General features: G+C 35.3%; 1 protein-coding gene and 1 long non-coding RNA gene across 4 annotated transcripts in view; one reads left to right on the plus strand and one right to left on the minus strand.

Moving 5' to 3' along the window:
• Positions 1-23,143, plus strand: part of LOC103103899 (uncharacterized) — a 39,613-nt gene extending 16,470 nt beyond the window's left edge. The window contains exons 1-3 of one of the 2 annotated variants that reach the window (XR_462872.3): positions 1,732-1,918; positions 3,539-3,649; positions 20,623-23,143. This is a non-coding gene — a long non-coding RNA (uncharacterized LOC103103899). Of the gene's footprint in view, positions 1-1,731; positions 1,919-3,538; positions 3,650-20,622 lie in introns of those variants that run through there. The other variant, XR_008916648.1, reaches the window with a different exon arrangement.
• The window catches only part of HS3ST5 (heparan sulfate-glucosamine 3-sulfotransferase 5), a 302,402-nt gene that overhangs the window by 66,724 nt on the left and 211,436 nt on the right, over positions 1-24,242 (minus strand). The gene's annotated exons all lie outside the window — the stretch shown is intronic.

Here is a 24,242-nt window from a genome sequence, read left to right on the forward strand (position 1 = left end):
CAGAAAAAACCGAGTTCATATCTAGGCTCAGATACTTAACTCTTTTCCTAGGCAAATCACTTAAATTGTGTTTGATTCAGCTGTCTGAATTGCAAAATGGGGATAACAGAACCTAGTTTTCAGGGTTGTTGTGAGGATTAAATGAGATAATATTTATAAAGCACTTAGCACAGTGTCTATTGTAACAAGTACCAAAAAAAAAGAATACATTTGAATATCACCTCTTTTCACAATACCAAAACAAATAATAAAAATATTAAAAGGAAGAAGGAAAGAGGAAAAGATCTAGATAATCCACAAGCTATATTATATATCCTAGATAACTGAAAATTTTAGAAACAGATTTCTAAGAATTATTTTCTTCTTTCATTTAAAATTAGCTCAGTTGTTTGGAAATTTTATCTTGCCAAGGCATAACAGGTAACACACGGACTTTGTAAACTATACAATATTTCACATTGCTTTATAGTCCAAATACAAATACTTTTATAAATTTTACTTCACAAGAACCCTAAGCAGTATATTATTGCTATCACTGGATCAGAAAATCATGACAGTCAGAAATTAAGTGATTTGCCTCAGGTCATAAAATAAGTTGAGGCCAATATTAGCATGCAGAGGGCCTTCTTGTAGCAATCTTTTTCTCATTTAGTCATGGGTCATCTTTGTCATGATCAGATTTACCACTCTGCAATGTGGCAAAAGCTAGAGGTGCTTCCATGAGGTCAAATCTGTGTAGCAATCAACAAAAGAAACCAATAAAATTCTTGCTGGTTTAGACATTCTAATACAAACCACTAGTAGTTAGATGATAAAATTTAATAGAAAGAAATTTAATTTTGTCTTTACTCTGAACACTTAGCTTTTAAAAACCAACCATAGAAGTACAGCATGAAAGAAGACTGTCTTCCCAAGGATTCTTATGAAAATTCCATGAGGGATTATAAGGACCAGATGAGTCAAGAGTTTGACAAAACACATCCTAAAATACTAATGAGATGAGAGGGTACATTTCTGACCCTATCAATGGCATACATTTGAAAAGCTGGTTTCAGGAAATTTAGAGAAAAAGAACATATCTTAACCATAGCCTATAAAAAAAGGAAAGTATGTGTTGTGTATGTGTGTAGACTATAGCAAAATATTCCCAGAAAATCACAAGAGTTTTTTGTGAAAAAAAAAAAAGGTCAGTGAGCATCTAAAGAAACATTGTCACTTGATTTGAAAAACATTTGAAAAATGACATACAAAAGATGAAAAGGAAAGCATATATGCAAGGTTAAATAGAAATGAGTGGCACATAATGATTAAAGTTGAAAATTTCACTAAGACTTTTGGGATGGCAAGAATTTTCATTATGGTTGAACAGTAGTGGTAGTCACAACAATATTCCCATTTTATAGAGAAGGATTGTGAGGCTACTATTGGGTAAGTAGCCTTTCCAAGGTCAAGCAGCTGAGATAAAGACTCTGAGTTGCCTTTCTGATTTAAGTTAAAATTTAGAGAAAGAAATTCTATATACTTTTTTTTTTATTTCTATTTTCTCCATGAAGAAGGAAGACTTTCCCAAAGAAAGGGCAGAGCAAACATTGTTAGAGGAAATTGAAACTAAAGATAGCAAAAATAAGTTCAAGTCTTCATGTGCAGATGAATTACACACTGGAAGAATTTGTTTGGAGAAATGTACTTGGAGAAATATTGTTGATAATATTTGAGGAGCAGTAAGAGAAAATTAGGGACAACTTATTTTTTAAAAGCTAAAGAAGATGGATTCCAAAAACTGTATGATAGAAAACTAACAGTAGATGCCCAGCAAAATTCTAAAAATAGAAATGCTTACAAACTCTTTGAAAAGAGATCACTGTGAGCTAGTAACCAAAAGGAAACCATGCCAGACTTAATTCCTTTTAAAAATAAGGTTTGTAAAAGCAATATGTATTTTATTTCACAACATAAAAGGGAAATATGTATTGTGTGGTAATATGTATATGATCTGTATTATATTATGTGCCTTCTTGAGTAGGTGGAGGGATGAGAGGGATAAAAATGAATGAGATATAGATTTTTGGACATAGCTAATGGGAGAATTTGTTTCTCTTAGATAAGCATATTTATTGTAATGTATTATATATTTACAACAAATGATTCAATTATTATGTTATGTATATATATATATATGTAAATGATAAAATGCTGTAGGAAACCAAAAAATAAAGTTACTAGGTTAATAATTAATTATTATTATTACTATTAAGTCAGGGAGTATCACAAATGCAACTTATATGGAAGTCTCTGAGGTTCTTCTTATTTATTTAGAGGATATATTTAGAAGATATGAACATGGTAGAGTTAGATTGATTTGGAGGTGTTTGAGAAATCATACTTTACCCCAAATGTTTATTGGTAGACTAATGTTAGCCTAAAAAGAAAGAAGGTCATTGGTTTTGACACAAGAGATAGTACTCTCCATCAGTGAACACAGAGAAGACAAGCTTATCAAATTTATAGAACAAAAATATAGGAAGAATATATCATATACTTGATGAAAGAATTACAATTCCTGAAGATTTCTATACTGGTTGAAATGATGGGCCCCAATTAGAAGGTTTTGTTATTATTATTATTAACTTAGTAATAATAATTTATGTTAGAGTCTCACATTTCTTTAGTTATTTAACATTTTCAGAGCACTATCATATATTATCTCATTTCATTTGTTAGGGTCAAATGAAAGGTTTTGTATTTGGGTTAAAAATCAATTGTGTAAGCTTAGGATAGAAGAAACTCACTGACAAAACATAGTTCATTGGAAAAATACAAATAGGATTTAGTTGACAACATGCAATTTGAATAGCATGATGATATGTCTTCTTTTTAAAACTTAAAATGTTAATTTTTTAGATTGCATGTTGTTAAATAATTTTTAATATGTTTTCTAACATTTTACAATCTATGTTCTCTCCCTTCCTTCCTTTCACTCCTCCCTCTCCAAGAAGGCAGTTAATATGATATAGATTGTACATATATTGTCACATAATACGTATTTCCCTGATTGTCATATTGTGAAACAAGACACATATTGTTACAATAGAGAAAAATTTATGGAGGAAATAAAGCAAAGAATGCTATGTTTCAATCATCATTTGGACTCCCATCTGTTTCTTCTATGGTGGTAGAGATCCTTTTTATTCAGGAGTTCCTTGGGGTTGTATCCTCTTAAGAAAGGCTAATGTGCTTTCTCCAGGGCTGCATTAATAAAAACACAGTGCCCAGAATAAAAGAAGTAATACACTCAGCATACTTAACAGTGAGCAGACTACAGTGATATCTTTAAGAGAAGCATCAACAAATTAGCATTGACCTATTAGAAAGTGATCTGAAGCTGTCCCTAGGAAGCCACTGAGAATTTATAAGAAAGGACTAAGGGACCACCTTTGAGAGATGTAGAGGGATCTATATATTTGTTGGGAGGTTAGACTACATGATTTCTAAGATTTCTTACAGCTCTGACTATGTTAATAATTTTGTGTATTTGTAGTGGTGTAGAGTGATAGCAATCCTTTTTCACCATGATCAACAGTGAATGATTTAACTATTATCAACAAGGCAACGATCCAGGACAACTCCAATGGAGTCATGATGAAAAAAGGTAATCCGCCATCTTAGAAAAAACTAATGGAATCTAAATGCAGATTGAAGCATATCATTCTTCACTTTATTTCCTTTGTGAATTTTTCTCTAGTATAAGTGATGTGTCTCGTTATACATAATGAACATGGCAATATATAGTATGATAACACATGTGCAACATGTTATATTACCTGCCATCTTGGGAAAGGGGGAACTGTAGGAAGGAAGGAGAGAATATAGGTTACAAAATATCAGAAAATGATAATTAAAATTTATCATACAAAAATAAATAAAAAAGGAAATTATAGGAGGTAGGAGCACAAATTACAAAGGTGTTAAGGAAGTATAAAGAAGTATTAATACTTTGTTACTCCTTTAGACTCAATGAAATGGTTCTTAACTTCTTAGTGCAATTATAGTTTACTAGCCATTGGCTAGATTAGGATCATACATAGATCAAGGATTTTAGGATGATAAATTTTAGAAATGGAAGGATCACTTGAGGCCGTCTCCTCTAATTTCCTCATTTTATAGATGAAGAAACTAAGTACTAGAGATGTTATTTGGCTTATCCAACATCACACTAGTATTAAGAGTGAGAGGAGGATGTAAACTTAGGTCCTCTGAGTACCAATCTAGTCTTATTTTCACTGAATCAGACTTCTATGTCCCCAACAGTTTTATAAAAAGCAGGATACTGTATAGAGGCAGAGAAGGTGTTAGACAGCTCTAAGTGAACTCTGGCAGCAGAAAGATTTTCTCTCTCCTCCTTTTTTCACTGTCTTACAATGTAGAAAAATTTTGAGTAGGAGATGCAGCATTTAATGAAGGCTAGGTCTAGAAAAATCCAGTTAGGGAGAAATTGTTAGTGCTGGCAGTTCTGTTGAGTTGCAGAGAGGAATAGACCTAGAGAACTCAGTTGAACGCTATTACAGTCAATGTGCTCATTAGATTGTGGGCTCCTTGAGGGTAGGAATTTTCTTTTGTATTTATTTCCAGGTACTTGTCACAGTGCCTGGAACAAAATAGTACTTAATAAATATTGAAGAAAAGGATGAGGCACCATAAGAAAAGAATGTGTGTTTCCTAATTGTGTGCCTCTTTACTAGTATATTCTATGCTTTGCCCTCTTTTCACACTGACACTTTGTTTTTTGGTGGGGAATTGGTCATTTTATGTTGGCATTGTGCTATGCCATTTCAGTAAATGTCTTTGCTTTGAATGAATTGTGCCAACTAGAGGTAAACTAATGTATGTAGAGGGGAAAGGTCGTAAGCTAATATTCTAGGAGCTGATCTCACAGAGTAGGTGCTAGGCATCCCAACCTAGAAGTGTGAGTTGGTAGGGGCAGGAGATGCTACATACTAAAATTAGCATAACCACACAATTTTATGTATATGTTTCTTAATGTAGAGCAACACTGAAAATTCACTTTAAAAATAACTGATTTTTGTCTGATTTGCATTTGAGATCACCACATAATCAATACAGAACACTATAGACCATGAGTAGTTTATAGATTTTGAGATCTAAATTGCACTGAAGTTTAGAGAACTGAACTGCATAAGAAATACAAAGGTGGCTTTTTGGCTAGGAAATGTAGAAAGTTGTTTTCCCCCCTGGCATTTTACATATTGCAGGGGTTGCTTACATTGCAAATGGGCAGATTCTCCCCACAGTTACATACACGCTCTGACTAGGATTTTTGTTATGTCAGAGCAAAGGGCTTCCCAAAGATAGGCACCTTCTTTCTTCAGAAGTGCCTTAGAAGAACTAATGCACACCGGTAATTAAGATCATATTTGGCATGAGAATGATACCTTGCTATTTACAAGCCAAATAATGAAATTAATTTTATTTTTTCTGAAAGAAAAACTGCACCCTTCAGTCCTGAATTGATTACCTGGGAACTCACAGCCAAATATTAATGCAGATTTGAAAGAAAACATAAAGCGTTCAGCCACTAATGTACTTTAGGCCTATAAATCTGAAGCTGGTGATTTTAAATTAGCTTGGGTTTCTTATTTCAATTCTAGCTGTTCTTTCTATATCACTCTTCTCCCTAATAATTAATATAGTGCATAACAATGTCCTAAGTTCCAGAGATCCAATACACATAAGATGATATTTCTCATCTGAGGAATCTTTTCAGTAGCATCTTTCATGGCTGACAGAATACACAAGGAAATGCTAACATAGCTCCCAAGACTCCTACCAAGTATATGTGCCATTCCTTTCAGACTACTTCCTGCATCCAAGAAAAAAAAATATTGTATGTGAATTCTGTTGACAGAAATTATTGCTATGGAGACATCTGAAAGATAATTCAGAAATCATTTTTAGTTAGTGATATAAGGAAACATTTGGTGATGGTAATATAGCTATTATTGAATCTCACATATTTGTATAACTGGGGATTGGAGGGGGGTGGGACAACCTGGATGATGAGTTCCCAGGTTTTAGAACATGTTCCAATATGCCCTTACTTGTAGATTATACAAAGCTCATGAAGACATTCCCTTCTTGTTTTTAATCAAACATATGGACCTGTGAGGAACCAGTTTCCCACCAGGAATGATTGGTATAGAATAATGATGAAAAAAACTTCTAATTGGCCAATGACTCAAGAGGTACTGAATTTGAACTATTTGCATACCAAAACAAACAAACAAAACCCCAAACAGTTGGCTCATCTCTTACTATTTTTGTTTTCTGGTAATAAGTGAGGCATGAACTGGTTTGAAATTCTAGGTTACAGAAAGAGTGGTTGCCTCAATTCCTAGCTGGTCACCATGAAAGCTATAAGTAATTCTTATTTCTTTTGTGATTGCTCTTCCCTGATCTTTTTGAGTATTGAGTCATCACTGATAAAATTGATCAAGTTTTGACCTTGTGAACTTTTAAAGTTTTGAAAAGTTATCAGAAGTCCCCTGTCAAGTCAAGTTGGCAGTAGCATCTACAAAAGATCATAGACAAAAGAAACACCTGTATGTCAATAATGATAATAGTAATAATAACAATAATAAACAGATGCATGTGAAACGACTGCCACTTAGGGATGGCTGCAGCTTTAGGGATTTTGACCTCGGTGATAGAAGTAGAAGCTTTAGACTCGGGAGAGGTGTCAATCATCAGAGCCCAGCAGAGTTCCACTTCATGCAAAGTTTCAGACGATTCCATGAAATGACTCATGAGTTCAGAGTAGCCCTTTGCCCTATGTATTCCCAAAATATGTAATTGAATAACTGTATATTCTTAGTTTGAACTCACTCTCTCCTTGTATGTGAAAGGGATCTTGTATGTGCAAGATGTGTGTCCTCTGTTATGGGGGAGGGAACCATTTCTATAGCTATTTTTCTTGCTACAACTTTCCAGTAAATCCATTTTCTAAAATGCTAATAAAGTTCTACTAGTTGATTCAATATGGGAATCATACTAAATGGTGCCTCAGAAGCACTACACATCTAGTCCCTCCAGGTTACCTCTAGAACCCTGAGGAGAGTAGTTGGCAGCCATCCCTTTGTGGGGTTGGGGAGAGACTTTGGTGGGCACTGACAGTGAGCGCATCCCTTCCCCAAACCATTTGATTAATATTCCACCCTTCCTCTGGCCACATACTCTCTCAGGACTAATCTTCCCCTCCTGGTGAATAATAACAGGTATTTGAACTGAAAAGGAGATTTTTGGAAAAGTCTTCAGCCCCTTCTAGAAAGCCTCTCCCTCTTCCTATCTGGTTCAAACTGTTTGTATGAATATAAATTGTGAGAGTAAGCTAAGAAGGGGTGCTATAATCAAATGGATATGTGATTTTATTGATGTGGAGACTCCTCCCAATGACTCAGATTTCAGTCCATTTACACCTCGCTATTATGTGTGATTTTTATTCCAAACCTTCCATAAATGTGGGTATCCATTCAATGTGCTTGGGGCTTTTCCTTCTTTTAGAAGAAAGATATATTACACGAATGCCAATAGATGACATTGTCTTAAATCATATTTGACAAATAGGTTGAGCTTGAAGCTGAGAGGCAGAATAATTGTATTTAGTACTTTTTCTCCCCTCCCAAACTACAAGTCTGATCTAAACCAATAAGTAAATCAAAATTAAAGAACGATGTAAAATAATTGGTGGGTAGAAACCACTCTTCAATATGAACCTTCAATTTTCTGTAAAATTCATATTTTCTTATTATTTCCAAGGAATATGCTATTTGAAACTATCATATTTCATAAAATAAACTCCCAAAGAAACCAGTTACTTAAATATGTAGATATATCCTTTCCCTTGGAGGACTTAAAAATAGAATCTATTTTGCTCAATCTGAAAGAATAGTGGTAACTGGTAAATGATTAATTCTAAAATCTTTTAGTACTGAGTCTCTGATAACACCTGCTATTTATGGTTTCCTTTTTAAAAGCACAGTTAAATAATAATAATTATTGGCTAAAATTATACTTCAATGACCTGTGATTTCATCCTTACAGTGGGTATTTAACACTGATTCAGACCAGCATTCTTGTTGCTCCAGGAATTTCGGCCCCAGATTCCTGGATCTACTTGTTGACCAGATCAGAGACTGGAGCCCTAAGTAAGTTCTTAGAAAAAAGAATTAAAAGGTTCTTCAGGCTTTTTATATGTCCTGTAGTGGAACTTATATTTTTTTAAAAGAGAGAATTATAATTCTTAAAATTCTTACATTCCATCACCACCAAGAAACAGTGTCTGCTACCTCTAATACCTCAATAGTGTGTAATCTTTGAATTCTGTCAGCAACATCAAACTGGGTTTAGCCACTAAAGCAGCATGGTGCAGAGAAAGAATGCTGAACCTCAAGTCAAACAACCTGAGTTCCAATCCTACCTCTGATGTTCTTCAGCTGTGTGACCATGAGTAAATCCCTTAACCTATTGGGGCTTCAGCTTCCTCACTGGTAAAATGAGAATTTGTGTGAGCTTACTTTTAAGGTTCTTTATGTTCTAATCTGTGATCCTATATTGTGAGTTGCACAAAGTCGCACAGATAAGTCAGCAGCAGAGTTTGAATTTGGACCTAGGTCTTCTGGTTCCAAAAATAGTGTTCTATTATTACACCACACTAGGATCTCCAAACCCCAAAGTATCATGTGCTGATCAGTCTTCTTTTGATGAGCTCTTCTGAATTTAGGTAGGATTATCTTTGGCTGAAACATCTACAGTTCATTTCCATTCATAATACTTTATAATGGACAAAGCAATTTCCTACAAATGACCCTAGAAGGTAGGTGATATAAGTACGATTGTCTTCCTTGCCCAGAGCAAGCTAACATTTAAAGATATTTACAAGGCAACTTATGCAAGGCTATACAGCTGGTTCCTAAGAGATCCAGTAGAAGTGCTATAGCAAGCAAATTACTTCTGTAGAATGTAGGTTTATTAAGATTAGGACCTGGGGACAGCTAAGTGACTCTGAGGATTGAGAGCCAGGCTCTGGGTTCAAATTTGACTTTAAATACTTGCTAGCTCTGTGACCCTGGGTAAGTCACTTACTTAGTCCTTTGCCTAGCACTTCTCCCTTGGAACCAATACATAGTATTGATTCTAAGATATAATGTAAGGTTTAAAAAAGATCAGGGACTATTTTACATTTGTATTTGTATACTCCAAATCTTAATAAATGATTATTGATTGATTTTGGCTCTAAATTGAAGGTACTCTTTCTACCATGTCATAGCTATGAAAGCATTTATGAGGGAAATGGGGAAATATACAAAGCATCTTTTAGATGACAAGATCTGCTCTTCATAAGCACTAATTTACATAAATTGAAGACATGTTAAAATGAACATGAACAATAGAAATACATTAAGCCATTTCAAATATGGGAAAAACCCAGCTAAAATGAAAGCCTACAAAGAGGAGGGATGAGCCCAGGACCTGTAAAATATAACCTTACCATTTATAGGAATTTAAGTGGAATTTAATATGCAAAACATAAAAAAACCTGATAAAACTGATTTATAGGAAGGTGCAGTGGAGTGTTGGGTCTGGAGTCAGAATGGCCTGTTTTCAAATCTGCCTTCAGATACTTGCTAGCTGTATGACCCTGGGCAAGTCATTTAACCTCAGTTGTCCTCAGTATCTTCAACTGTGAAATGAAAATAATAATTGCTCCTACCTTTGAGAACTGCTGAAGGATCAAATGAGATATTTGTAATATGCTTAGAACAATGTCTGAGACATAGTAGGCACTATATAAATCCTAGCTATTCTTATTATTTGATATTATTGTTATATCTACACATGTAAGATTTATATTATATTATTGTTATTATTAAAAAGGTAAATGACTTTGCTTTTGACAATGGAAAAGGCAGCATCTAACCACTAGGCATTTTACAAACTTATTCACTGAGCATTTCTAAATCCTACTCTGAAAAAAGATGACTGTTTTCCTTCAGATTGGAGGACTGTTAGAAATCTTATGAGATGTAAATGAATCCTGCCTGGCTCTATTTGGATCTTTGCCATGGAAGTGAGTAGGGTAAGAAATTGGAGGAGATTTTGAATCTACTTCTTCCTTTCATCCTCAGTAGAACCTAAAGTCCCTCTAAGGAGGGATGACTTCCTTTTTTTCTTTGCCTTTGTCTCCTTAGCCTCAAATCCAACATTCTCACTTCAATTTGATTCAATTGAACTCAATTCAGAAGAATTTAGAAAGCACCCAATATGTTACAGAATGGTGCTGAGTTGGAGATGTAGAGACAAAAATGACAATGATCTCTGAGTTTGAGGTGCTTCCATTCTACTGGGGAAAACAACACATGCACACATATAAGGAAATACAAAATAATTTCTTGGTGAGGGGATGGAAAGATTCTGGCAACTTGGGGGATCATGATAGGCCTTATGTAGGGAATCATACTTGAGCTGAGAACCTTAAAAAAGTGAAGGTTTTGCTTGCAAATGTTTGTTGAATTAAATTGTAAGGGAAGCAGTCAATTTTAAGAGAATTCGGCCTCAACAAAGCAAAATGGACTGTAAACTATAGTTAAGGTTTACTCTTGGATTAAGATAGATAAGAAGGGACCGTCATGACAGGTGAATTAAGAAAGAGTAAAAATCCTGTTGCTCCCACAGAATTTGTATTGCATTGAATTTCAACAAAAGCAGCATCTTACTCTTATCTAAACTTCCAAGACAAAATATTTCTTTTGAACCTCTTTATAATTTTAAGTTATGTAGGACTGTTAGTATAATCATTTTACAGTTCAGGAAACTGAGGTTTAGGGATACTAAATAATTTATCAAAGGTTATAAAGCTAAAAAAAGTAGCAAGCTTGGGAATCCAACTTAGGATGTCTCTCTAAATCCAGTTCTCTTTACACTGCCATGTGTTCATTTTGAAGACTTCTGTTAAGTTTTCACTCTGTTATTTTAAATCCCAGCCTGTTACCTTGTAATAGAACTCTTTAAACACCTCAAATAAGATTCACGTGTTGATTTCAGAGACAGTGGGGCAATGGGGAACAGTAAAATTTTCTATTCTTTTCTGGCAAGGAACTATAGAGATAATAGCATTAGATCTGGAATCAGAAGTACTGACTTTAAATATCAGTAGTTATGCTATTTGAGATCTATATCACTGTAAGCAAACCAGTGTATCTCAATGTATCTCTCTGGGTCTCAGTTTCCTCATCTGTAAAATGAGAAACTAAACAACCAGGGAATTAGATAAGATAGCTGCTAAGGTTCATTTTAGCTTTAAATTTATGATATTAGTGTCCTGAAATGACCTTGCTGTTGATGAATCCGGGGCATCATCAGGTTCCCAGGATTATGATACAAGGGAACCAATGATTGGGAAAATGTTCTAGGACCTCAGACATTCCTGGGGCCCTGTGTAGGTTTGAAGGATTTCATTAAACAGAATGATTTTGGAAAAAGAAGAAAAGATTAGAAGAGTCAGCTGAAAAAGAGGCAGCTAATGAGACAGAAGGTCAAGAAAATTCCTATGGTCTTTTATAGGTGCCTAGAATGGATATGAGAAAGGTTAGTTCCAGGGTGGAATCAAAATTTAAAGACAAAGAATTAGAGCTCATGGAGACATATTACTGTGGTATTCCTAAACCCAGAAGGCATGGCAAAATCCTGATGAATGCAGAGTCAAACTAAGGTGCTTCAACAGTTTCCAACCTGCTTCAACATAGATGCTGGCCATTTATAACATGGTGAGAGGAGATGGGAACAATAGATACATTTCTCATTCTATATGTCTATACACTGAGGAACAATTTCCTCATTCTCCCATCATTTTTGGCCCCATCATTTCTTCCTTAGCCACCATCTCCAGAGTCAAAGGGATTTTCATCCATTTATATGTAGTGGCAAAGTAAATCTTTTTTACTTGATTTTGCTTGATTCTTTTGTTATAAACATTGGTTTATTTTTTTCATATTCTTTTGCCATAAAATTGGCATCTCTTGGATAGTCTCATTTAGTGACCAAAGACTTAGCCATGATATGCATCATTTGTTGTGCCATACAACACCAAACATGGTTTGATAAAATAGGCTCTCCAGGGACCAAAGCTTTCCCTGCTACCCATCTCCTCATGAACACACAGATTACACACACACACACACACACACACACACACACAATATTATATCATGATGGGCCAGTGAGCAAATCTGTCACAACAGTAAGAAAACACAGTTCTTTATTTAATCATCTGGTCTCAGGTGATGAACTGTGTTGATGAAATAAAAGTCCAAAAACCCCTGGTTTAATTACCTTATTATCCATATTTCTTGATACATCTGAGACAATTTAATTGAAATGTCTCTCCTCCTCCAGAGGAAAGGGCTACATTGTTAACAGTCACCTATTGATTTTCAGATTTACATTGTTTGAATCATGTGGGCTATTTATCTTAGGCAGAGGACTTGATAGAGCTAACAAAAAGAAAGATCTCACAAAATGAGCAAGTCAGATGGTATATTTCATGGTGCAGAATTCAATTGAGACTCCAGGGGTGATCAGAGTCATGTAGGCAGAACAATTTGTTTCTGTGGCCACTAAATCTTATGGGAAGTTTCTCAATCTAGGCCATCAGGATAAGCTCATGTAGCCCAGGTGAACATTAAGCCCATTTTGTGGAAAACTAAATAAAATGTAATTGATTTTTCTTTGGCAGATGTGAAGTCCAGCTAAAACATGGAAAATAGAAACTATTCAATAAATCAAATGATTGTATTCTCATCTTGAAAATACTTCCCCCAGCTCTCTCACACACACAGATGCACACTGCCAGAGTTGTAAGGTTACTACACAAGACCTCTTAATTTTTTCTGTCATCCCTATAGTGCCGCCTATTTGCCAATTTTCACATTTTCAGGACCAATTAATTCCCTTGCCAATGAGTAAAATTCAAGTACATTCTAAAAGTCATTCAAAGTGTTTGAATACTTTGGGGTAAAACGGTCTCCAAAAACAGTGGTATTATTACACTGTAAAACAAGTCTAAATATAAGAAAAAGTATGAATTTGTTTCAACAAAAGAATGACTGCATTTAGGACAAACCAGTTTTAAATCCTTATGTTTTTGTTTCAAAGTTATTAAATATTCAGGGAGATCAAACAATCCTCTGTTTCCAGTATCACCCACATCAAAGACAAGAGGAAAGCCATTGGGAATTCAGAACGAACTTATTCCAATAAAGGTTCCTCATACATCATTCTCCAATTTAAATCACTAATACAGCAAGCTGGGAAAAAAATTGGGCCACAAATTGAACTCATTCTGATTAATCAATTCCTAGACTATAAGTGATGGAAAGAAAGAAATGACTATATAGCTTCTAAAATACAGCAGATTAGTGCACAAGGTTGACAGGTCATAGTGGCTGACACCTCATTAGCACATAGGAGTGGTATTTGACATTGTTTGACTCTATAGATGAAGAAATAAGGAAATTATGTAGTCAGCCTTTTGAAGTACAAAACATACATGAAGGAAGCTGACAGAGTAAATATATACAGAAAGGGAGCTGACAGAGAATATTACATCAGGCTATGAAACAAAGCCCACAGAGACCTCTCAGGAACATACCTACAGGAGGCCATTAAAACAACAAAGCTCTTGAGGTAATATTCTATCTAAGTGGGTTTAATCAAAGAGCAGCAGGAATCTCATATTCTTGTTCTATCCTCACTAAGATTAATATCATCAGTTCCTCCGGGCACTTCAATGAGAAACAACATTTCAAAAACACTCCCTGGGTACATTGAGAGGAAAAAGAATGCCAGGTATACTTTCTGTACATCCAAAGAACTCTAGGATTGAGTGAGGTAGGATTTTTAATCGAAGTAAAGGCGGTGCCAAGTTTTCCATTCCATATATACTTGTAGCAGTTTTGTTGTTGTTGGCCAGTCTTTTTAAGTCATGTCTGACTCTTCATGACCCCATATGGAATTTTCTTGGCAAAGATACTGGAGTGGTTTGCCATTTCCTCTCCACCTCATTTTATAAATGAGGAAATTGAGGCAAGCTTGTCTAGTGTCACACAGCTACAAAGTATCAGAGGCCTTATTTGAACTGAGGAAGTTGAATTTTCTTGACAAATTTCCTATCCACTATACCACCCCAGTAGCAGTGTAGTATTGTGAAAAGGGTGCCAAATTTGGACCTTGGAGTGGTACGATTTGAAATTTGAATCTTTGTTCTACTATTGACAACCTAAGGAAGTCCATGTAAATCTCAGTCCAGTGTACTCTCAGTTTCTTCATCTTCAAAATAAGATTATTGGATTTAGTGACATATATATATATATATATATATATATATATAAATATATATATATATGATGTTTTACTCTGCTCTAATTTATAAGTTCATTAAGTTCATTGCATAGACAATGTAGTTGCTTGAAGTGAGGACCCAAGTAGGGTCAGATCTGGACAAGTTGTGATTGTTGGCCAAGTTTTATTTTGGAGTCCTGCCTCCTTTCAGAACTCCATTCTCGTCAGTGTCCTGTTCTTACTATCTTCTTCCTTTAGTATCTATTTTACCTCAAATTTCATTGTTATTGTTCAGTCATTCAGTCATGTCTGACTCTTCATGAACCCATGAATTGTAACACACCAGGTCCTTCTACCTTCTACTCTCTCAAAGTCTGTCCAAGTTTACATTTACTGCTTCTATGATACTATCTAACTCATCCTCTGCCATTCCCCTTTCCTTTTCCTTTCAGTCTTTCTCAATATCAGGATCTTTTCCAGTGAGTCTTATCTTCTCATTATGTGGTCAAAACATTTAAGCTTCAGTTTCAGCATTTGACTTTCTAGTGAATAGTATGATTAATTTCTTTATTGAGTGATTTTATCTCTTTGTTTCTCAAAGGACTCTTAAAAGTCTTTGGATTCTGTGATGCTCAACTTTCCTTATTGTCCAGTTTTTAGTCATACCTTGCTATCAGAAAAACCATAGCTTCAAATTGCCTTATGTGGATGAGATACAGTATGAACTGCAAGGACTTGGATTTTACAAGGAAACCTAATGCTGGGAGGAAATGGAACTTTGGCTGACAATGGGGGATAGGACTGGAACCTCCAGCTATGAAAAGGAGATAGACAGGAAAAGGGTTCTTGTCCCTTCTGAACTGAGAGGGGAAAGAGCAACCTCACTGAGTTCAGCCTGCTATAATCCCTCATTGATCTGAAGAGACCCAGATTAGTCATCTTTCCTCATAAGTGGTGGATAGAGACTTTTTTCTCTTTGGGGAAGGCAAGAGACTACCCATCCAGAAGATTTCCCATCAATATCTTCAAAGTTGTATCTCTATATCAGGAAATTACATCAGCCTGACTCCACAACCATCCTCAGGGACCCTGGTCCTCTGATTTGAGACCTTAACCCCTGAAGGGAATTTAGGGTGAAATAAGAAATAGGGATTTACTGTTTTCCCTCTCCCCTAACCTACCAATCCTAAATCTCCAGACAATAAATAGATCATATAAATTATAGAAGACTTAAACATCTCATTCTTCAAATGTACTGAGGAGATCAAAGATAATAATCATCCAGAGAAGAGAACAGAAACCAGAGATTGAAGGGGATTTCCTCTTCTGCTTCAGCTCCAGACATAGATCCAACTTCAACTTCTCTGGGGCAGCTCTGCCTGGGAGAAGAAGTAGTGCTTCTATTTATCTGTTCCCTCCCTCTCAGAGACCTGTTAAGCTTTGGTTCCTGATCCCCCCTCTAGTACACTTAGCTTTTTTGGAAAGTGCACTGATGAACATTAACAACAATAACAATTATTCTCTGTATGTGAATTATTGACTGATAATCTCTTAGGCTGTTCCAAAGTATATATTTTCATACTAAGCTCATGAAGAACAAAAGTTTTTACAACTTTTAGGAGTTAGATTCACAATATCTTCACAGTCAAGAAAAAAATCATTTGGAATAGATAACTTGGTCATAATACTTTGCAGAGTTCTCATAAGTTTTTAAGTAAATAAGTGACTATAAAAACAATTAAGCTACATATACATTATAAAGAAAAAGTGAAGGCAAGTACAATAGCTGAGGAAAGGACAATCACTGATGATCATCAAAAAGTGAAAGTTAAATATATCATAAAAAGTCAGTAATAACTAGTTACTAATGTAATGGACATTTAGGAATGATTGTCAGTGTAATCAGATCAATTAGTTAAAACCAAAAGCCATGATCAATATCAAACTTGGAAGAAATGATAAAATTGAGAAGAAAACATATATCATCACAGTAGCTCTAATTGAATCTATTTACTTAAATTATCAACTCCAGGAAATAGGAAATATGAAAAAAATTGAGTATCAACAAGTTTTACAGATATTTAAGTGATATTGGCCATTGCAGAGAAGGTAAAAGAACAGAAACTGTCTTAAGCACAGAAGCTCTGCAATTTTTTGCCAAGCGGAGAGACATGGCAGTCATATCAACTGAGAGTATGAACTCGTTTGCGAAACATTTCTGAGGAATATGGCAAAAATTTAGAAATAGTCTTTTCACAAAATCTGAAAAAAGCAAGTGGGGAAAAATGAGCCTATAGAAAACTTTTTATGAAGTTCAGCTAAGTCAGATCTATCTTGAAAGCATTGATAGATGACACTGGAGGATAACCAATAGATGTGAAATGGAATATATCTGCGGATGTTTCTTTAATTGTCTATTTTAATTAGCTTCTAGAGTTGATCTACTCTAATCAGACCGTTTCACTTCATGAGGCACTCTGGCCAAAAATGTATAACATCCAGTGGGTAACTAGTGGGTTTGATGGTTAGCATATCTTAGTTTAATAACAAAAGTCTATGGAATGTAGACACAAAGTCTGCAGTTAGGAGCATACTTGAAAACTTTCCAGCTTGTAAGGAACTACTAAAGATTACAGTCCTTTAGTATAGCCTTTGATCCCAGGGTCACCTCCATGCAATGAGAGACATGAGATTAGTGTTTTAATTGCTCTGACGTTGAGAAATAAGTTACTAAGGGATACATATCAATCTTAAAACCACTAACATATTCTTTTGTCCCATTTTTCCCATTGAATACAAGAATCCTCAATACTGTATTCCCAAGAAGTGACTGATCATTTATTCCCTCCTTTAATAAGTCTAGTGACAGAGAGCAGATAGTTCTATCCTCTTTCATATTTAGAGACTGACTCACATTTAACTGCTGTTCATATAGGACCATTTTTTCACTTCATCTTTCAAAGTTCTTGTTTGAATATTTGCTATTAAGCCAAGATCCATCAAGCCAATTCCAATTTTTGGATGAATCTGATTTTTAAGGGAATTCTTCCTTTTATTATAGGTATTGTGGTTCTTATGTAGTACATACAACCTATGGGAACAAGTAAGATTCTTTATAGATATTTTAAAATATTACTTTCAGTCTTATGAATTGTGATAGGTTAGAATTTTAGTTTTCTAATCTTTATTGTCAAATCTCAGAAGTCTGAAAGGTGGGAATTTTTCCCTCCTGAAAGTTGTTTGTCATGCATGTAACTTGGTGAATTTCACTTTTATAGAAATTGTTGAGTTAATTTTTGCAATTTATGGTCAGCTTCTATTCTCAGCCATGACTGTTTGTGTCAAAATATTGTTTTGTTTTTAATGTTATTTGTTATTTTACAGAAACCAAGAAGAATGATAGTTTTACTTCTGTTTTAAAACCCTTTCATTACCCCAATATTCAGTATGAACTCTTCTCTGGGTGGTACATGCAACATTCTATTTCTTTCAAAAAAAAATCATCACCACTATAACTCATAAGGAATGATTCTTTACCTGCATCTCTCAGCTTTTTAATCCTTCCCATATTATTCACTTTTTGTATGTTCTTTTGTAGACTTGCTTCTAATTGAGTTAGTACAAAGCCATAATTTGCATCAGAATCACAGAACATTAGGCTTGGAAGTGGCCTAAGAGATCATTTAGTTCAACTTCCTCATTTCATTGGAGAAAATTTTACCGAAGACATATGACGTGATTGCCGAAGGTCACAAACATGTCAGATCTAGGATCGGAGCCAATGTCTAGAACCATGAGATCTTTCTACTATATTTAACAAAAACATTAAAATGTTCAAAATCTATCGTAGGTTCTACACCAAGAACACTGAATACTCAAGCTTTGGTCTTGGTCTCTTCTGCTGATTCAGGAGGTTCCTGAAGAAAAAATTAGCTTCTCTTTGTTCTCTGTTCTAAAATGTGGGCCATTTGTCTGTGCATCGCTGCAGGGATCATAGAAAATAGCTGATGAAGAAATATTTTGGGAAAACAAAGCAGCAACTAAATGCTTAGCAATATCTCTTTTTTCCCCCAATGTCTTAATTTCTCTTTCTGTATTGCTTAAGATTAATTATTTGAAAGACTATCTCTATTTTTTCATTTTACATAATCTAAAATTTATAAAGGTAAGTATATTTGAAGACAATTCAATGCAAACTCATGATTTCTTTATACATTTTCTTCTTTGTACTAAGGTTATTTTCATGATACTATGGGTTATAAAAAAGATAATATATTTACAAAATACATTTTTAATGTCCGACTTTGGTAACTAAAAAATTAAGATGTATATGTTACAAGAAGCACAATTAACAGGTGTTGAATAATTATTAATTTGAATTATTATTGAATAATTAATAAATCCCTTACTTTTAGTATGATAGAAGGTGTTGTTTGTAGTCTCAAAGCTTGTCAAGTTTTGTAGGTAAGTTCAGAGATAATAACTCCAGGATCATCTTCATCATTTAAATAGGAATATTGAGTTTTACCTCGATAAATGCTGAACACCAATGCTCTAAGAGCATTTATATTAGTGTCAGACCCCAGAAGATATTCCCTTACAATTAAAGACTAGAAGCAGAGCAATTAGGGATTCTTATTGATCCCTGGAAAAGCTGTAGCAGAATGCAATCAGATTACAATCCAAGAAACTCAAGTTCCTTCTCTGTTCTTTTTACTGAGAGAATACCTGAGAAAAAAAGTTACTGAATTCAGAAAGCCATCCAAAGTCTAGGCTCATGCTAGTAGCAAACTGTCTTCAAATTACAGAAGTATCCAAAGGTTTACTAGTGGTCACACAAAATATTACACATTCCTTTTATGGTTCAGCTTTTAAGTGGAATGGTAGGACACAAGAGCAGCAACAGCAGACAGTCTTCAGCAGTGTGGGCCCCTCAGTGCACATGGGAAGGCTTGGCTAACCCTCAAGGAAAAAAGCCTGACTTCTAAATGGCTAGACTCTGAAAATAGCAACTAAAGTCATTCAGGGAACTGAATGCAGGGACCCAATATGACTAAGATATCAAGTTATGAATCTAGGTTTGGTGGTTTTAAAGAGAAGCAAACTCAACAAATGAAACTGTGAAGCATATGAAGGTCCTCTTCCTTATCCTCCTCCTCCTCTTCATCTCCTCACCTTCCCCAGGGCCTTATGATGTTCCGAGAACCCTGCCTGACCTACACGTGCCCACTCAAAGACTGAAAATCACATTCTTTCTACCAACATAGATCTCCCACTTCTTTCAGACTCGTGCTCCTGCCTGCACACACTGCAACCTTCTGCCCACTTAACCTCTTTAGCTGCCACAATCATTTCTCCTCTCCCTTGTTCCCATCTCCTTCCTTCTGGATTAGGCTCCAGGACTTTCCCAATGCTAGTTATGTAATCTGATAAGCTATATGTAACCATAGAGAAGCACAGAATGCCAGAGCTTGAAGGGATCCTACAGGGCATTGAACCAATAGAGCAGCCAGTATAGATGAGAGGTACAAGTTTAACTCAGGTCTTTCTGATTTCAAGGACAGCTGGCTTTTCACTATTTCTTGTTGCCTCTTTCCCTTTGGTTAGATGTTATGTGTATTCCATATAAAAGACAGTTTAGAACCACTTGGAGTAAGATAAAGATAAGATAAAGTTGGGTGGCTCAGTGGATAGAGAGCCAGGTCTAAAGATGGGAGGTCCTAGGTTTTAACCCCAATTGCCTAACCCTTACCACTCTTCTACCTTGGAACCCATATTGAGTATTGATTCTAAGACAGATGATAAGAGTTAAAAAAAGATAAGATCAAGCACACTGTAATTGTGGAAACCAAGACAGGCATCTCAGTACCTGGTAAAGGGAGAATGGCAAAGGAAGCCCAGTCCTTACCATATGGACTTTAGAGTATGTGTGAACATTCTATGGTAACTGGTTCTGGTCTGTCAACCATGTGATGAAGAGAAATCTTTTTTTTTTTTTTGGTGGACCTGGACCTGAGGTTCCCTTAAAAGGCACTAAGTAGACGAAGTGAAGTCCGGTTCTCATTCCTGTCTAGTGTGCTAGAATGGAGGCAAGGACTAAGTTTTTGGTGGGAAGAGAGGCCTTAGACCATTATCTCCCCTATCAGGGCATGTGGCATATAAGCATATGGCCCTGCTATTGCTTTTTCTGTTTTGTCTGTTCTTTACTTTTAGGTGGAGATAACCACAACCTTGTGAATGTTGGAAAATTAAGCGAGTTAACCTTCAGAAGACTGGGAGTTGAAGTCTATTCAAGGATGTTCTAGGATTCAAGTAGTAAGCAGCCAAGTCTCAAGTCGTATTCCATTGTTATCAATAGCAAAGATTCAGACTCATTTATCAATTTGCAATGCTGCATTTTGAATTAAACTTGGTGGAGAAAATATGATGTAGAAATTCTTTAAAGTTTGAGCCTCTACTCCTTCAAGGTGATATAGAGGGAAGAATGTGCCAAGGTTTGGAGGGGAGAAATTTTTGTTCTTCCATTATTTTGCTTTTGCATCAAACTTACCTTTGTAAAAGCCATTTGAAGTTAACTGGTTAAAATTAATTGTAGCATTGTTGGAGGTTAATAGTTTATGCATGGAATGTGGTGAAATGATGCTTCGAAATGATAAAATTAGAGAAGTATCCCCTCAGAGGTACCCCTAGACCGTTAAGGAAGAGATATAGCTTTACTTTGGGAGAGTGAATCCAGAGGTTTGCCACCTCGGCAAAATCTAAGGAATAGTTAAAGACATTTAATATTTAGAAAGAAGGTCCACAAAATATTGGAGAGGCAGTTTATTCCCTCAAACATGAATTTAGGTATAGAAGAGATCTCTAAGGTTATTTAGTCCAGATTTCTTTTTTTAAGCCCAAAAAAGCAAATTACATTTATCCAATGTCATAAGAATAAGTAAGTAGAAGAGACAGAATTTTAACTTATGGCTGACTCAGACACCAATCCTTTTTTGTTTGTTTGTTTGTTTGTTTTACAAAATGCTCATCACTCACCCCTGTCCTATGTGGTTGAAGAAACAAAACAAAACAGAACATCCTATAGAGATTAAAGGATTATTAAAGGATTATAAAATGTCTAATATAATCAGTCCATAGAATACAATCATAAGATTTTGTGCTGAAAGGAATCATAAAGATCGTTTAGTTCAAATCTCTCATTTTACATAAGTGGAAACTGATATACATAGAGGAGAAATGACCTTTCAAGGTTCCACAGCTAATAAAAGGATTGTAGTCACTGTGAAATTGGTACTTGCCATCACAAATGACACTTTTACCTTCTTGGACAGTTCTTTAATAACTACTTGCTCTTCAAAATACCATGAAAGTCATCAATATTGGAAGGAATACTGGAATTCAGGTGTTCTTGGTTCTGGTCTTAGAATTGTTAGTCCCCATCTCTATGAACTTGGATAAATTCTTAACCTCTCTAGACTTCAATTTTCTTATCTATAAAATTGATCTTTAGAGTGTCTTCCAGTTCTGAAATTCTATGATTATTTGATTTTATCGTAGGTGATAGGAACCACCCCCTGACCCTACCTCCACCCGACAGTTCTTGGAACGTTAATTTATCAGCATCAGACTTTGCATACTGTATTGACTCTCTAATACCTTACATTGTAAAGCAGGCTACTTGAGGGTAAATAGTCACTAATTAATAAAGGAACTTTATTTTAAAAGCATCTAATTGTGTGCATGATATAACTAGACCATCTTGAAATTATTTCCCTTACTAAGAACACTATTTTTAACTCAGTATGAGCAGAACTTGGTATCACTACAATTCCTTAAAAGTTCTTACAGCTATTATAGCTTTTTAAAAATGAAATTTTACATTCCCATTTATTTGATGTGTCATAGTAATTTCCTTTTTTTAAGCCCTTAACTTCTGTCTTAGAATTGATACTAAGTATTGGTTCCAACATAGAAGAGCAGTAAGGGCTAGGCAATTGGAATTAAGTGATTTGCCAAGAGTCAAACAGCTAGAAAGTATCTGAGATTAGATTTGAACCCAGGACATCCTGTCTCCAGGCCTGGCTATCTATCCACAGAGTCACCTAACTATCCCATTTTTTCATAATAATTTCTTAAAGGAAATGATATTAGAGATTTCTGCAGTAGGGAAGAGGGACAAAGATTAGACCAGTGATTTTCTTAGTATAGTGAACACCTTGATGAGGAAACTTCCTTTACTAATGCAAGACAATAACTTCTCTGCCTCTTATAGTCTTATAGAGTTGCCTAGGATATCAAGAGGTTGATTTTCTCAATCACAAGACTCTGTCAGAGATGTAATTGAACTAAAGTCTTCTTTATTTTAAGCCCAACTCTGTCATCCAAGTTATGCTGTCTGTCATAATGCATGTATAGTGAGTAGAAATAGAAAAAAACAGAGTAGATAGGGTATTCAGGGTGTCCCAAAAATCTTATTGCAATTTTAAGTAGCTTAAAATCATCAGGTGGAACAGAGTGAAAGTAAGGATTATTTTAAATCCAATGGTGAGGAGTTCACACAGTAGAATAGAATGCTGGTCTTAGAGTCAGGAAGACTTATCTTTATGAGTTCAAATCTGCCCCTAGACACTTACCAACTGTGACTCTGGTCAAGTTACTTAACCCTGCCTCAGTTCCTCAACTGTAAAATGAGCAGGAGAAGGAAATGCTAAACCACTCCAGTATCCAAGAAAACCCAAATGGGGTCATGACAAGTCAGATAAGACTGATCACCACCACCAAAAGTCAGAGATGGAGTCGCTTAATTTGAACTTTAGAAGTACAGCTCATGTTTCAAAGAGGAAGGTCAGGATACGGTGGTAAAGGCTGACTAACATCTCTGGGAAAGAAGAGTATGCACAACACACTTTTAAGTTTAATCTGCATTATTAATATCTTTTGCTATCACTTTCTTAAGTCTAGACAATCAACAAAATTCTAAGTCAAGCTCAGATTTGTGGCGTTTGTTTATTTCTGCTGTGCAAATGTTTGCACTGGAAATTTAACAATCAACTGATTTGAAATGGCCCCAGTATACTCCTGTCAAGTAACCACATATCTTTTCATAAATCAATGTTCTCTTAATCTTTTATTATTTTTAAAAATTCCTTTTTTAAACCCTTACCTTCTGGCTTAGAACTGACACTAAGTATTGATTCCAAGGCAGAAGGCTAAAGGCTAGGCAACTGGGGTTAGGAGATTTACCCACAATCACAGCTAGAAAGTTTCTGAGCTCACATTTGAACCTAGGACCTCCTGTCTCTATGCCTGACTCTCTATTGAACCACCTAGCTGCCCCACTCAGTCTTTTAGAGAAAATGATTATTATAAAAAGAGTCTAAGCAATGGATCTATCATACAGATTCCCAGCAAGTAAAAGATAGCCAGATATGGCCTTCCTCGGCACATTTACATATAGAAACAAATACTGTAGTAATACTCACATAGATGGATGAGAAAAATCCAGCTCAAATTGCTAAGATTTGCATTAGCATCAAGGAAGTTATTTCTGAGGTCTTGAAAATCCATCAATATCTACCATGGTTTCATATACTTAAGGCTAAGAATTTCAAGGGATAAAAAAAGAATTCCATTCAGGGAGAAATAAATATGTTAAATGGGTACAGTGGACCTATACTTTGAGACTCAAGCTTGTTTTATGCTTTACTGGGAGTTTAATGTCTGAGAGCTAAATTATAGGTCCTAATCCCCACATTTTATATTTTCAGTGTAAAGGAAGGTGCTAAACTCTGAGTTTGCTGGAGCTGCCAAGTATTAAAAAAATCACCAGAATT

Source organism: Monodelphis domestica, chromosome 2 (genome assembly GCF_027887165.1).
Source record: "Monodelphis domestica isolate mMonDom1 chromosome 2, mMonDom1.pri, whole genome shotgun sequence".
Taxonomy (NCBI): domain Eukaryota; kingdom Metazoa; phylum Chordata; class Mammalia; order Didelphimorphia; family Didelphidae; genus Monodelphis; species Monodelphis domestica.